Consider the following 15285-nt stretch of genomic DNA (forward strand, 5'->3'; position numbering starts at 1 on the left):
TTATCTTTTTATCTTTTTCATATCTTTTGATGATTATAAAAATTTTAAAAATTATCTTTTTCTATCTTTTACCAAAGTGTGAATCATATCTTCTTTATCTTTTATCTAATTAATTTCGAAAACCCACCCCGTCCCTATATATAACATTCGCCCCGCACACTCCCTCATCCACATTCTTTTCGAATCCCCCTCTTCTTCTTCGTCTTCTTTCTTTTCTTTTGTTCGAGGACGAGCAAACTTTTTAAGTTTGGTGTGGAAAGAGTCTTGCCTTCTCACTCCATTCGAACTCCATGGCTCTAAAAAGTGGAAAACCCACTTCAAGAAGCAAGAAAGAAGACAACCAAATAGCTGTTTTCAAACCTTTTAGATTCTATACCAAGCAGCATGAATAACATTATTAAAAAAATAATGTGCAAGAGGACAGTGATCCCAGAAGTCAGATTCGAATTAAAAGAAGATGAGTACCCGGAGATTCAAAAACAGATTCAAAAGAGAGGTTGGAAAGTCCTGGCCGACCCTGAGACCAATGTAGGATCAACAACGATTCATAAATTCTATACGAATCTGTGGATGACAGATAAGCAAAAGAAAGATGGACAAGGATTCCATACTTTTCGCACCATGGTCTGGGTAAAGATTCTCTATTTTTATCTTGACAAGGTGAGAGAAATCCTTAAATTACCTCCACAATGGGATGATCTAGAATCTTCTAATAGGAGAGTGGTGGCTAACCCCAAGCTAGATCAGATTCTAGAAGACATATGTCTACTAGAACTCGGTGGATCAATAACACAAAAGGTCAACCAAATCAACTAAGAAGATTGGATCTCAAACCAGTTGCTAGGGGTTGGCTGGATTTTATTGGGCGTCCATACTCCCTACTAGTAACCGCTTTGAAGTCACCATCAGAAGGGCTGTGATGATTCACTGCATCATGATGGGGAATGAGGTGGAAGTCCACCAAGCAATTCCCATTGAGCTGTACAAGGCTGCAAACAGGATGTCAACTCAAGCCAAGTTGGCCTATCCAAACCTTATCTTTCGCTTATTCAAGGAGGCTGGAGTCCTGATTAACAGAGACTCATTTATCCCAATAGAAAGCCCAATCACCAAGCAAGTGATGAAAAGTGCCATACTACCAGATGATCAACCCAAAAGAAAGATGCCTGAGCCTCTTCAAACACAAGAGATCCCTTCAATTGAATATTGGACCCAGCTGGAAGCATCTGTTGCACAATTACAAACCACCTTGGATCAATTAAAAGAGAAGCGAAAAGACCAGACTAGCATGCTTTGCAAACTAGTCAAAGAACAAGAGAAGCAGGGGAGTGAACTATGATTAAGGTGGTTGGGTTCCACCTCCCTATTTCTGTGCCTATTCTAATTACTATTTTTTATGTTTAGATTTACATGATCACTAGTAGTATTTAAGTTTTTAATCTAAGTTTCTGTCTTTTAATTTAAGAATTACATGAGCATTATTAGGATTTAAGTTTCTTTTTTTCTTTTTCCAATAAGGTATAAAATGTTCCTTTTATCATCTCATTGAACTTGAATAAAATTTTGACTTTTTTAGAAGTAGTAAGGGTATATAGATTTCAAGTTATATATTAAGAATAGTTCAATTATTTGATGTGGTGGCATTGCTTTTATTTTCTGAATGCATGAATAAACAGTGCATGTTTGATGTTGGAGTTAAGAATGTTGGATCTTGAAAGAATGATGATAAAAGTGAAGTTTTATTGGTGATCTAACAAATTCAAAAATTGATTCTTGAAGCAAGAAAAAATAGCAAAAAAGGGCAACCAGAAAAGAAAGAAAAAGAAAAAGCAAATAGCTCTTTAAACCAAAAAGCAAGAACAAGGATCCAAGGCTTTGAGCATCAATTGTTAGGAGGGCCTAAAAGAAACAAAATCTTAGCCTAAATAGTTCAAATGAGCTGCTTCCCTAACTATATGCTTGTGGTGTGAAGGTGTCAAGTGAAAAGCTTGAGACTGAGCAGTTAAAGTCGTGATCCAAAGCAAAAGAATGTGCTTAAGAACTCTGGGCACCACTGGCTGGAGATTCTAGCAAAGCTGAATCACAATCCTAAAGGGTTCACCCAGTTAAATGTCTGTGGCGTTTATGTATCCGGTGGTAAAATTGGAAAACAAAGCGCTTAGGGACACGACCAAGACTCAAAAGAAGCTGTGTTCAAGAATAAAAAAGAACTAAACTAAGAGAGTCAATAATATCATCTGGATTCTAAGTTCCTATGCCAATTATTCTGAGCTTCAAAGGAAAGTGAGATGCCAAAACTATTCAGAAGCAAAAAGCTACTAGTCCCGCTCATCTAATTGAAACTGAGCTACATTGAGAACTTTGAGATTTATTGTATCCTTCTCTTCTTTTTAATCCTACTTTGTTTTTGGTTGCTTGGGGACAAGCAACAGTTTAAGTTTGGTGTTCTGATGAGCGGATATTTTATATGCTTTTTGGCATCATTTTCATATAGTTTTCATCATGTTTTGTTTAAGTTTTATTATATTTTCATAGGTTTTAGTGCAAAATTTATATTTTTGGATTCTACTTTGAGTTTATGTGTTTTATGATGATTTCAGAAATTTTCTAGCTAAAATTGAGGAGCTTTGGAAAAGGTCTGATTCAGAGACAAAGAAAGGACTGCAGATGCTGTCAGATTCTGATCTCCATGCACTCGAAGGAGCATTTCTAGAGCTAAAAAAGTCCAAATGGCACTCTCTAAATAGATATGGAAAGCTAACATCTGGGCTTTCCAGAAACATATAATAGTCTATACTTTGCTTTGGAAATGAAGGCCCAAAACTGCCATTCAACGCCAGCCACAACCCCATTCCGGGCGTCCAACGCCCAAAAGGGGGCAGCTGGCATCCAACACCCATTCAGGAGTCCAAAGCTGGCGTTGGACGCGCTCCAACTCGTGGCTTCACTCAAGCTCAGCCCAAACACTCACCAAGTGGGCCCGAAAGGTGGATTTTCGCACTATAAGACCAGTTTATCTTATTTCTGTAATTCTTAGTTAGCAGATTAGTATATATAGGAGGAGATCACCCTTGTTTAGGATCTTCTTCTTCCTCCACTTTTACATTTGAACACTTTTCTATGTACAATATGAGTCACTAACCTCCTTGGTTAAGGTTAGGAGCTCTGCTGATTCTTATGGATTAATAATATCATTGTTCTATTTCAATCTATGCTTGATTCTATTCTAAAATGTATCTTCGTTTTTTATCCTAATGAATTGGGAGTGTAACTTGACCGTCATCCCTATTTCACATGGGTTCTTGCGAGTCCTTGATGGGATAGTACTGAACCACAAGCTTGATTATACATCTCTTAGATGGCTAATCCACGACTTCGTTTGGGTACTTGGAGACATCAGTGCAGCCGAGGTACGAGGTGATTAGGGCCTTTGTGGTATAGGGTAGAATCACGAAGCAGCATTCTCTGATCTGGAAGATCCGACCTTGTCTATGGCATTTTGAGTAGGATCACCAAGTGAATGGACTGCTAGAACTTCATCCCCGTTCAGATTGGATGACCGTTGACCCGGCGTTTGATTTGAAGCAGAGGAGATTAATGACCGCTGACCTGGTGTTAATCATTTACCGCCTGCCATGGAATGAATCAATCAGAAGTTGGAGTAGATGGTGAGAAAAGTTGATCCAGAAGAAAAAAGCATCTCCGAAGCCTCAACCGTTCTCATACCATTGATTTAACACCTATCTAGTATTGTTTTACTTATTTATTATGTTTTATGCGTTTTTCCACAACAATCGTCTTTTCTATCTGCCTGACTAAGATCTACAAGATAACCATTGCTTGTTCAAACCAACAATCTCCGTGGGATCGACTCTCACTTACCTGAGGTATTACTTGAACAACCCGGTGCACTTGCCGGTCTATCTGTGCAAATATTGCGGAGTCAATTTCGTGCACCAATTTTACCTTACTGATAGATTTACAGACGGATTTTCTGTCCGTATTCAGAGTTTGGAATGGTTTTTCAAGATTCTAATTACCGGCAAAAAATCTGTCAGAAAATCTGTCTCTAATTACCAACGAAAAATCCGTCGAAAAATCTATCTGTAGTTACAAAGGAAAAATCCGTCAGAAAGTTTGACGCTTAGAAAATGGAGGGAAAAATTTACAGATAGAAAATCTGTCGATAACTGGTAAAAATCTGTCGGTAAATAATTTTCGACAAAACTTTTACAGAAGGACAAAATCCGTCAGTAGTTTCGTCGGTAACCAAAAATCCGTCTGTAATATAGACTAAATCTGTCTGTATTAAGCAATTTTCTAATTGTGTTTTATATTGTAACGATACGTATAAAATTAATACTCGTACCGAAACAATCACCTAAATTATTATGTGAAAAATAATATTTTTAACAAATTATTATTAATATTGATAAAATATAACACCGTATCCAAACATAAATATATTTAGTTCAAATAAACTCGTCTAAAATTAACGCAAACGGCGGATTAGCAGTGAAAATATCCTTCTATTTTTTATTTTATGTTCATTTATGTTTTTTTTTTTTTTTCATTTTGTTCGAAATAACCATTAACTTTGCAATGTTGTAAAGTTAAAATCATCTATTTATGTTTCAGGGTTTTTTTTATAAATATTGTTTGTTTCCATTTTTTAACATGAGATTTTTGTTGATAATTTGATATACTCTATATGCACAATGTTTGATAGTCGATTATTATCGTTGATAAATTTAAAAAAAAAAAGTAAAACATGAATAAAATAAAATAACATTTTTCATTTACTTTTAGAGCACTTTAAAAATTCTCTTAATTCAGCTATAAATTTTTCTTGTTTATGGAATGATAATTTCTCAAATAAAGTGTAGTAAAAATATTTTTAATAAGAATATGGCATATTGTGCGTCTTAATTAATTTTTTTTAAAAGTGTGTAAACCGAAAATAGGTCAATCAAATGACGAACCAGCCAATTGGTTTTTTAAATCAAAATAAGATAAAATAAATTTGTCAATAGCCAAAATTAAATACCCTTGATCAATATTATAGTCCCTCAAAACCGGTTTAATTGTTGCCATTACTAATTTAATTTAATTTCTTAAAATTGGTTGATTTATTTGGTTCAGCCAAAAAAAAAAAAAGTTTGACTACTAAAAGTAAAACCTCACTCATACTATTTTGCTAAATAAAAATACTTAGTGCTAAAATTAAAGTGTTTTGAAGTTCAACCAAATCATGTTATATATATATATATATATATATCCTTTTTTTATACACACATTTTTTATGTGTTTTCTTATACTTAGATTCTTCTGGGCTTTCTTCTTTTATTCTATCTTGTTTTTTTACATGTTTTTTTGCATCATTTTTTTTAATGATTTTTGAGTAAACTACCAATCCGATGATAAACCATTATTTTATGATTTATATTGTATTTAATTGTGTGGTTTTATCAAATCTTTACCCATTTATTCATATGATTAGCATGTATTTACAATTCCTTTCCAAAAGTGTTTATAATTGAAAACTTGCTTCTTAGAGACTTTTAATTATGTATTTTAATTCTCCTTTATCCCATTCGATGCCGTAATCCGTGTGTTAAGTGTTTCAGGCTTCATAGGACATGAATGACTTGGAAATTGGAGAGGAAGCTTGCAAAAATGGAAGGAACACAAAAAACTAAGGAGATGACCAGCGAGCAATGACGCAAGCGCAAGGCCCACGCGAACGCGCGAAATGAAGAAATCGCAGCGACGCGAACACGTGCCTGACGCAAACGCGTGACAAGGAAAATCGCTGAATGACGCGAACGCGTGGACGACGCGTACGCGTGACCTGCGCGATCTGCAAAAATAATAGAATACGCTGGGGGCGATTTCGGGCCGCATTTTGTCCTAGTTTTCGGCCCAGAAACACAGACTAAGGCTAGGGAACGTACAGAAACTCAAGGGGACACAACCATACGCATCCGCACACATTTAGATTCATCACATTAGGATTACTTTAGTTTTAGATCTGAATCTAGATTAGTATTACATTGATAGTTTATGCTTTTGCTTTGAATTTTGGATATTGAAGAGACATTACCTCCGTGAAGATACTATTTTAGTTTGTTTCCTTATTCTTTACTCTTTTCAGTTGATTATTGACTCTATTCAAATAAGTATGTTACGTTTTGAGTTTATTAATATACAGAATTATTTTTATTTTTAATTAATTTTAATTATCTATTTAATTTTATTTAATTATGTGTTCTTATATTTTTATGATTGTTAATTTCATGTCAATGGAGTAGATTCTCCACTTGACATGGGGTTGATTAAGAGGAGACACTTGAGTTGGAATGCTCAAGTGCCTAGTTAAATTGGACGTTGTTGGCTAATTCTGTATCTGCTAACGCTGGACCTTCCCAAGGGAGAGGACTAGGATTTGCGGGTAAGAGTTGGTTTAATCACTAAACTTTCCTTTATTCAGTAAGAACTTTAGAAATGTATATGCAATATAATTACATACAATAAAATAGAACAAAAGATAAATAAATAAATAATAAAGATCACTAAATTGAGAATAAAATAAAATATATAAATTCATGAAGAAAATAAAAAATTAGATTAATATCTAAACTATAATTGCTTGAATTAAAATTTGTAATTAAAAATATCAAAAAGAGAAATAATAAAATAGAGAATTTAAAATTTATCTTTTAATAAAAAGAAGATGACCACTAGAAAAGAAATAGAAAAAAATATTAAAAATATAAAACTAAAAAGAGGGTTTAAATAAAAGTCGGGGTATGTAAGTGCCCCATTACACTACGTAAGTCCGTCCTTAGTCAATAATCGTATCCATAGTTATCAGAACCGAACTGGTAATCAACTCAGTCATATGATCGGGTCACTGGATTACTGGTTCAATCGGTGGGTCACTGATTCATTCGGTTAATCCGGTCATAATTAAAAAAATATAAAATTATATAAATAAAATTAAAATGATGTCTTAAAACTTAAAATGCAAGTCTTTACAAATATTAATAATCTAATATCAAGTCTTAAACATAACTAATAATCTAAAAAAGATAATAAATTAGTCTCTAGTACAAAATATGTTCTCAATTTAAATGAAGAAGAACAAGTGAAAGATAACACAATCATTTAAGCAACACAGCAACCACTACCATTCCACCAAAGTTCACTAACTCTCTGTGATTCAACAAAGTGAACAAACATCAATTCTAAAAAAATCCAGCAACAAACAACAATAGCTCTAAAAAACACAGCAACCAGCAACAAACAATAACCACCAGATTCAAGTTCAACAATAATTCTAACTAAAGTAATAACCACCAAATTCAATAACAACTCTAAAAAATCAAATACAATAGTAATAACCACCAGATTCAATAACAATACTAACTAAAATATGCTCAGCTTCAACAATTCTAAAATTCAATTACAACAGTCAACAACAATCACCAGGTTCATTATTCAACAATTCTAGTGAAAGACAATGAGTCCGTTGTCGAAGAATAATCATTTGTCCTTTAGTATTATCATCTATTATTCCTTTCAGCACAGGAGCTGGTTCATTCAATGATTCTTTTTGTTTCATGAACTTGAAATACACTGAAATCATCTCACAACTACACCTCAAGCATTCAATAAAAGCACAACTTCTGTTTTATGAAAACTTACTTAGTTGCAGCATTTTTTTTTTGCCTTTTTTCTTGCATAAAATCTTAAAGGGTCTTTTCTCTAAAAAAAATATATGAAATCAGAAGCAGAATATGATAGCACAAGAATGAAAGTAATGGTAAGAGAAAAAAAATTGCACGTTATCAATTGGTTGATATACAGTGCTCTGATTGCTTGTCTGTGTTAAAAACACAACATCATTTTCACTTGCCAAATTTACATATGGCATTCTAAGGACAAAATAAACAATATTCAGTAAAACTAGAATAATTACATAAGGTTTTAGGAAATTTTAGCACAGAAAAAATTTTAGACTTTGAATCTTATATTTGCAAAGGATCATAGTGAGCTTCTGTGGAGTGGAGCCTAATTTCTGGAATATCAGTGGTTTGTACAGACTTATCATTTGTTTTCTTCAATATTGTTGTTCTTATCTCTTGCATTTGTTCATTTCTGTCAGTACATGCAATAGATTCTGTTAATAAATAAAATTTTGATGAAAAAATAGCATTACAATGATACTTTTGAAATCTTACTCATTATGTGATTCAATTTCTTTTTGGGAGAATGAGTCCTCAGTGACATGTTTTCTTTTTTTGGATTCAATCTTGAAAAAGTAAATGAACACAATAAAATTAAAAAAATACACCGGAAAAACATTTACTTTTTTGCAGGTATTTAATTTTTTTCTTCAATCTTCTTTTTCTTATTTTCTCAGTTTCTTCATAATAGTTAGACAATACATGCCTATTAAAAAGTTTCATTTTGCGAAATTTTTTACAGACGATTTTGTGACAGATTTCGAATAGGCATATATCTGCTAGATTTCTAACTATTATGATGTATTTTAGACGAATTTTAGATAGATTAGCCAACATAAAGACAATGTATTTCAGACAAATTTCAAACGCAAAAATATTTCAATTTAGACAAATTTCAAACAAAAAATATATTTTATTTCAAACAAATTTCTAACAAATTTAGTCAAATATAACTAAATTGTATTCGATCTGCTTTCTATATTAAGACCATCATAATCATTTTTTTTCATATTACATCATCGAAATTATAAACACATAATAAAGTCGTGAAAAAGGTAATTACCATAAAAGAGTTAAAAAAATATTTATTATTAAAATAATTTTTTCCATAAATATAATCAAACTAAAATAAAAAAAATACTTAAACTAAAACGAAAAAAGCCTTTAAAAAGGTCAAATATCATGAATAAAATAAAATGTACTAATTCACCTAAAAATTTCTTAATCTAAATCAGAAAAAACATATACTCCTGACATCAATCACTTATATTATCATCCTCATCATCACTAGAGCATGTCCCAAGCTCATCTTCTGCAACATCAATCACTTATATTATCATCCTCATCATCACTAGAGCATGTCCCAAGCTCATCTTCTGCAGGATCAGACAAGGTTGAAGGAAGTGGGAGATTCAACTTTTTATACAAAGCATGAATTGTCTTTTTAATAGAACCAATTCTTTTTTGTTGAACCTTTAGTTGACATCCTTGATCTTTTAACTTGTGCTCAGCATCATTCAACTAAACCTTTTGCTCTAACCACTGGAGAATACATAAATCAAAACAAAATGTTAAATTCAAAGACATTGGCAAATGATAGAAAAAGAAAAGTGTTAATAGAGTTGAAGGAAAACTACTAACAGTGTTAATAGGATCAAGAGTTTTTATTGAATCAACAACCATAGCACGAGGGGAAAGAAGCTGAGCTTTCTTCAATATGTCCTTAAATAAAAAAGCATACAAGTATCTAGACTTCACCATAAAGTTCTCACAAGTTAAGGCTATTACATGAAATAATCGCTTAATAGGACCCAGATAATAACTTCAATGAATCCATGTATAAAACAAAAAATAATATAGCAAGAAGAATGCTACCAGCAAAACTAATCAGAAGAAATCCAGATTTCCACCTCAATATCAGTACTTGAATATAAATATATATCTGATTTAATCCTAAGGCGTTCTGCTCTGTTACCAATTTACTCAAGGCTCTGTCACATGACACAACAAAATAAATGCAACAAAATAAATATATAACTGATTTATTTTGAGTTTATTTTTCGTAAAAGCTTACCATAATAAGATGCACCAACTAAGTTAGATCATAGCTCTTGACTCCAATGAAGAAAATACCTGTTGCACTTGCTCTTCAAAACACTCAATTATATTGAATCAATTATATTAGATTAGATTAGATAAATGAATACCTTGATAATACACAACAGCATAGGTAACAAGCACAATTAAACTTGATAATACACAATTTGCAACACAGGAACAGATTCACAGGAACAGATTCACAAGAAGCCAATTCTCTGAGTTTTTTTTTCTCGGTAAAAATATTGGATCCTAACATATTCCTAAATTTAATATGCCAAAATTTAAACTTTCATTTTCACATCTGCAACACAGGAACATATTCACCCAGGGAACAAAATATCATGAATTCAATTATCAGAAGTTAGAATGCAAAATGAAGAAACAATAACACAATACCCACCAAGTTAACAATGAATGTAAGCACCAACCACAAACCTCGTCATAATCAAACTCTAAAAATTTAAAAAACTCATCAACAAAACATAACAAACAAATTATCAAATAGAGAATATGCATAGTAATATTTTTTCAGAAAGATATTTGTCCTCTTCTTCATTTTGGTTATGATGCACAACATAGAAGACCAATCCTACAACAGCAGATAAGCCAAGGAGTACCTAGATCTAGCAAGAGAACCTTCACTAATAACCAGGTGCTAAAAATTGGAAGCTCATCGTCAGATCTTTTGATAGCTGCACAACAGGTCCATCAAGCCCTAAAATCATTTATTCTCCAGCAATCCGAAGCATGCCTCAAGCCCCAATAGAATAAAAAAGGGGAAAACTCAAAGATCTCTCAGATTTTGTGCTCTTTCACCAGCTTGATGTTGCTGATCCTGCAAGTGTTGCTTCTCTTGCAAATTTCACAAACTGTTTGCTCTAGGGAACCAGAGAATATACTTATTGGACCAAGCAAGTAATGCTTAACTAAAACTGTGAGACCTAACTGAATATAAAGTAATTACAAGCATGTGACATGGAAACATAATGCGAAATGGGTACCCAATGCCCAGCAACTAGCTAGTTCAAAGCACATTAACAACATACTAAAAAAATTTAACAAATAATCATTCAATGATTTCAACAAAAACACCAAGCAGCAGCAGCATAGCAGAGCCGCAAAACACACAACAGCACACCCAGAACCCAGAATCCACGGCAGCACACCCAGAATCCCCGAACCCACAACAGCACACCTAGAACCCAGAGCAAATCAATGATTTGAACAAAAGCACAAAACCTTATAATCATTCAATGATTTGTTAATTTCTAAACAAAGAGTCAGAAAATAAAATGAAAAATGAAGAACAACTGCACACCAAAGCCACTGACCTTCGAGAGGGTGACGAGGCGACGGTGACGGCAACAGGACGACCGTGAGCGGGACGAATCTGATGGAGGATGGGCACCAAGCAAGGAAGAAGAGAGAGAACGGGGGTTCGATTTGGATAACGCCGATAGTAGAAAGAGAGACTCCTCGAATGGCCACGGACGGTGGCAGTGGGTCACTGAGTTCGGCGACGGTGGAGGCTAGCTAGGTTTTCCCCTTTTGTTTTCTTTGGTGCAGAAACGAATGAAAGTAAGAAAGGAACCAGAAGAAACAACGCGTTTTCTTCTTTTTTATTTTTTATTTTTTTCCTCTCAAACGACGTAGCATTAGGCAAACCGGCCAGTTACCGGTCCGGTCCAACTGACCAGTTCTCGGCCGGTTCAGCGGTTTTTATCCGATTCTATCATGAACGGTTTTTAATGGTGGACCGAACCATTTACATTACCGGTTCTCGGTCGGATCGGTTCAACCGGCCGGTTCGGTCTAGTTTTTAGAACCATAGTGAGGGTTGAGAGATCAGGGATTTAGGTTTTTTTATATCTAAAGCAGCAAAACAAACCGGACGGTTATTTAAAATCGCCGGTTGACCGGTTTTATCAAAACCGTCCGGTCCAAACTGGTTATCATTGGTTCTTTTCCTTCTTCAGTCTGACATTTCAACCGGATCGGCTACCTGACCGGTTCACCAATTTTTCAGTCGAACTGGCCGATCTGGTATGGTTCTTACAACTATGGATTCATAGTCAAGGAACCAAAATAATGGCCCTTATCATAAGAACAGAGAAACAGAGGAAAGAAATAATTACCTTTTATTATTCATGGTGTGGGTTGAGCGCCAATTGATGGATAGGTAGTGACGGTTGAGCGCTGATTGAGGGATAAGCAACAATGTCTTTGGTGTTTAAGGTTTACGACAAACAGCACCGATTGAGAAAGGGCACGCCGATGCAGGGTGCGCCGACGGAGCAGTGACGACGGAGCAGCGCCGATGGAGGGTTCCGAGAGAGGGTGCGAGGTTGCGAATCTAAGGAGGAGGCTTGCGGTTAGGGTGCGAGGGTTATAACAGAGAGGGTGCAACAGAGGCCTGAAAGATAGGGATTGGAGAGAGGGCTGGGTGCAAGGGTTCTCAGCAATAATAAAGGTTCTCAACAGTGATGAAGATGAAGGGCTGGGTGCCGAAAAGCCTTTGATGTATTCATTTGTATTTTTTTTTAATTTTTAATATATCTTAATCTTATATGAAAAAAGTATATAATTTTTTTACGTGATTTTTTTATTCTTATTTATTATTTGTATTATTTTTTTAAAAGATTTGATATAATTTATTTTTAAGTTTTTATATATGTGATTCTTTGAGATACACTTTGTCTTAAATTTTGAATTATTATAACGTAAATAATTAAAAGAATAAATTAAAAAATAATAGACTAATTTAAGATATAAACAATATTTTTATACTAAATGTTAAAATTTTTCAATAAACATTTGAAATTCGTTTGAAAACTGATGCACTTTCAAATAGAATTTACAAATGATGTTATTTTCATCCCAAATTTGCGGGAAAAAGTTTTAGTTACTTCGAAAGGTAAGCTATAGTAAAAGCATTTAAGACTAATTATAGACAAATTTGGGATAGAATTAACATTTTTCAAAATGCGTCCCAAATCCATCTGAAATTATTGCGCATATTCAGATGGAATACAGACGAATTATAGTTTTTGTTCAAAATATGTTGCTAATCTGTATGAAAATTTTGGCGCCATCCAAAAAAATTTGGCGCCAAAATTTGGGACAAAATTTAGACAAATTTAGGACAGAATATATTATTCCAATGTCTCCACTAAAAGTTGTTCAACATTTGTCTCAAATTTGTCCGAAATGAAAAAGTCATTCAAACGGAATAAATTTCGTTTGAAATTTTCATCCGAAAAAACCCTATTTCTAGTGAGGTGCACTTAGTTTGGTTGTATTAATTAAATTCCTTTTCTATAATCCTGCGGTCCTCCACAAGCTCAACAAGCTACTGCAAAGTCTCCGACAGAGGAATATATCAAAGAACAATCTCAACAAGAATCTCGTGAGGAAGTAGCTCCTACTAATGTATAAGTTCTACTTAATAAAATTCTTTTTCAATATTTTTTGTGTATTCTTAATCTATTTTATGTGTCACCATGCAATCATCTACCCGTTAAAGCCATGAATGATGGAATAATGTTGGTTGCCAACACTGCATTAAAGAATGACTTTCCTACACCATCATTTAGCCTTGGATTCTCTCAATCAAGTGAGGAAGCTACACCTACTCAAGACGATGAACCACTAGCTGACAAGGAGAAATCTCAAGACAACCTAATATTGGTAAAAGAGTTTGTTGAGGTCATGAATAAGGGTTGCAACAGCATTAAAATATGCTAAAGAAAAAAGTTCCTCATCAGAAAAGGTGAACTCTATACTGAGTTTCCTTGACAAATTCAAAACTCCCGTGAGGCAAAAACAAATAACAGACGATCTTAAGGAGAAATGATTTTATTGGGTCATAAATATCAAGACTAATAATGAGGGATATTCCAATGTGTGGGAGACGATTTTTAAGCTGAAGCATGAATCTCACTTGGAAATAACGAGAATGCACTTTGATTCCTTAAAAGCCAAATCAAATATAAAAAATCTCATAATACTAGAATAACATTAATGATTTTCTTATGAATTGTGCCATACATGCATTAAGTTTGGGTTTTTTTTATTTTCGTAGGTTGTCTCGACAATGTGTCAAATTATGAATAATAAAAAAATTGAAAAATCTGAAAAACTTATATACTGTCTCCTCCCTGATATTGTAGTAAGCTGTAGTACATTAAAATTTCAGTGTACTTTTAAAATATATTGTTTGTTGTAACTGTTTCTTTCAATGTATTATAAAAGTTTTGTAGAATGCAGCATTGTTGAGTCATGAGGGCAAGTTCATTCATCCAAAAACTAACAAGCCCTTCCAGATTAAGGACTATCAAGACTACATCCCATTTTTGGACAAGAAAAAGCTTGCATCCCATCCGTTTGTAAGATTTCACTTATAAAACTTCATAAATAATTCTTACTTTGGTGCCAATTAAGCTAAAAGATTGTTCTCTTTGGCCAAATTTTAGATATTTTTCCGGGTTTGCTATGCACGGTATTGGTGGTTATGGATGGCGGATGTTGAAAAGAAGAAATTTTATGTTCTTGACCCATTAAACAAAAAATCTCTTTTGGAAGAGAGAACATAAATTAATAAATTTATTGTAAGTTGTTTATTTGATACAAATTTCTATTTTCTGTGTAAATTCTCTTGTTTCTATTTGTTTTAAATAAGGTGCACTGGTAATTCTATGGCAAAGAAGAATAAATTATAGAATACACCGAATTAATTCCCAAATACACCAAAAACTATTCAAATAAACATCAAATTCTATAGGTTGAAATCATTCATTTCGGTGTAATTTGGTGTTAAATATAGAGTTTCTCATACTTGCCTTGTTTTGTTTTTTAGGGCTTTGGTGCACGAAATTGTGATCTCAGGCAACGGCGCCAGAAACTCTGTACGCACGTCTTAATAGATCGTTTTTCATTCACAACTTCGATACAACTAACCAGCAAGTGCACTGGGTCATCCAAGTAATAAACCTTACGCGAGTAAGGGTCGATCCCACGGAGATTGTTGGTATGAAGCAAGCTATGGTCACCTTTTAAATCTCAGTCAGGCGCATAATGATTGATTATGGAGTTTTCGAAAATAATACTAATTAAACAGAAAATAAAGATAGAAATACTTATGTATATTACTGGAGAGAATTTCAGATAAGCGTATAGAGATGCTTTCGTTCCTCTGAACCTCTACTTTCCTGCTGTCTTCATCCAATCAATCCTACTCCTTTCCATGGCTGGCTTTATGTAAGGACATCACCGTTGTCAATGGCTACTTTTTATCCTCTCTGGAAAATGGTCCGATGTGCTGTCACTGCATGGCTAATCGTTTGGAGGCATCACCCTTGCCAATGGCTGCATCCCATCCTCTTGTAAAAATGGTCCAAATGCTCTGTCACAGCACAGCTAATCATCTGAGGTTCTCGAT

At 33.8% G+C, this 15285-nt stretch overlaps 1 long non-coding RNA gene across 1 annotated transcript; it reads right to left on the reverse strand.

Moving 5' to 3' along the window:
• Nucleotides 9103–9762, reverse strand: LOC110267869. The gene is made up of 2 exons (XR_002355820.1): nucleotides 9659–9762; nucleotides 9103–9470 (listed from the first exon to the last, which is right to left on the reverse strand). It is a non-coding gene; the product is annotated as an uncharacterized LOC110267869 (long non-coding RNA).

The sequence above is a fragment of the Arachis ipaensis genome, chromosome B10 (genome assembly GCF_000816755.2).
Source record: "Arachis ipaensis cultivar K30076 chromosome B10, Araip1.1, whole genome shotgun sequence".
Classification (NCBI taxonomy): domain Eukaryota; kingdom Viridiplantae; phylum Streptophyta; class Magnoliopsida; order Fabales; family Fabaceae; genus Arachis; species Arachis ipaensis.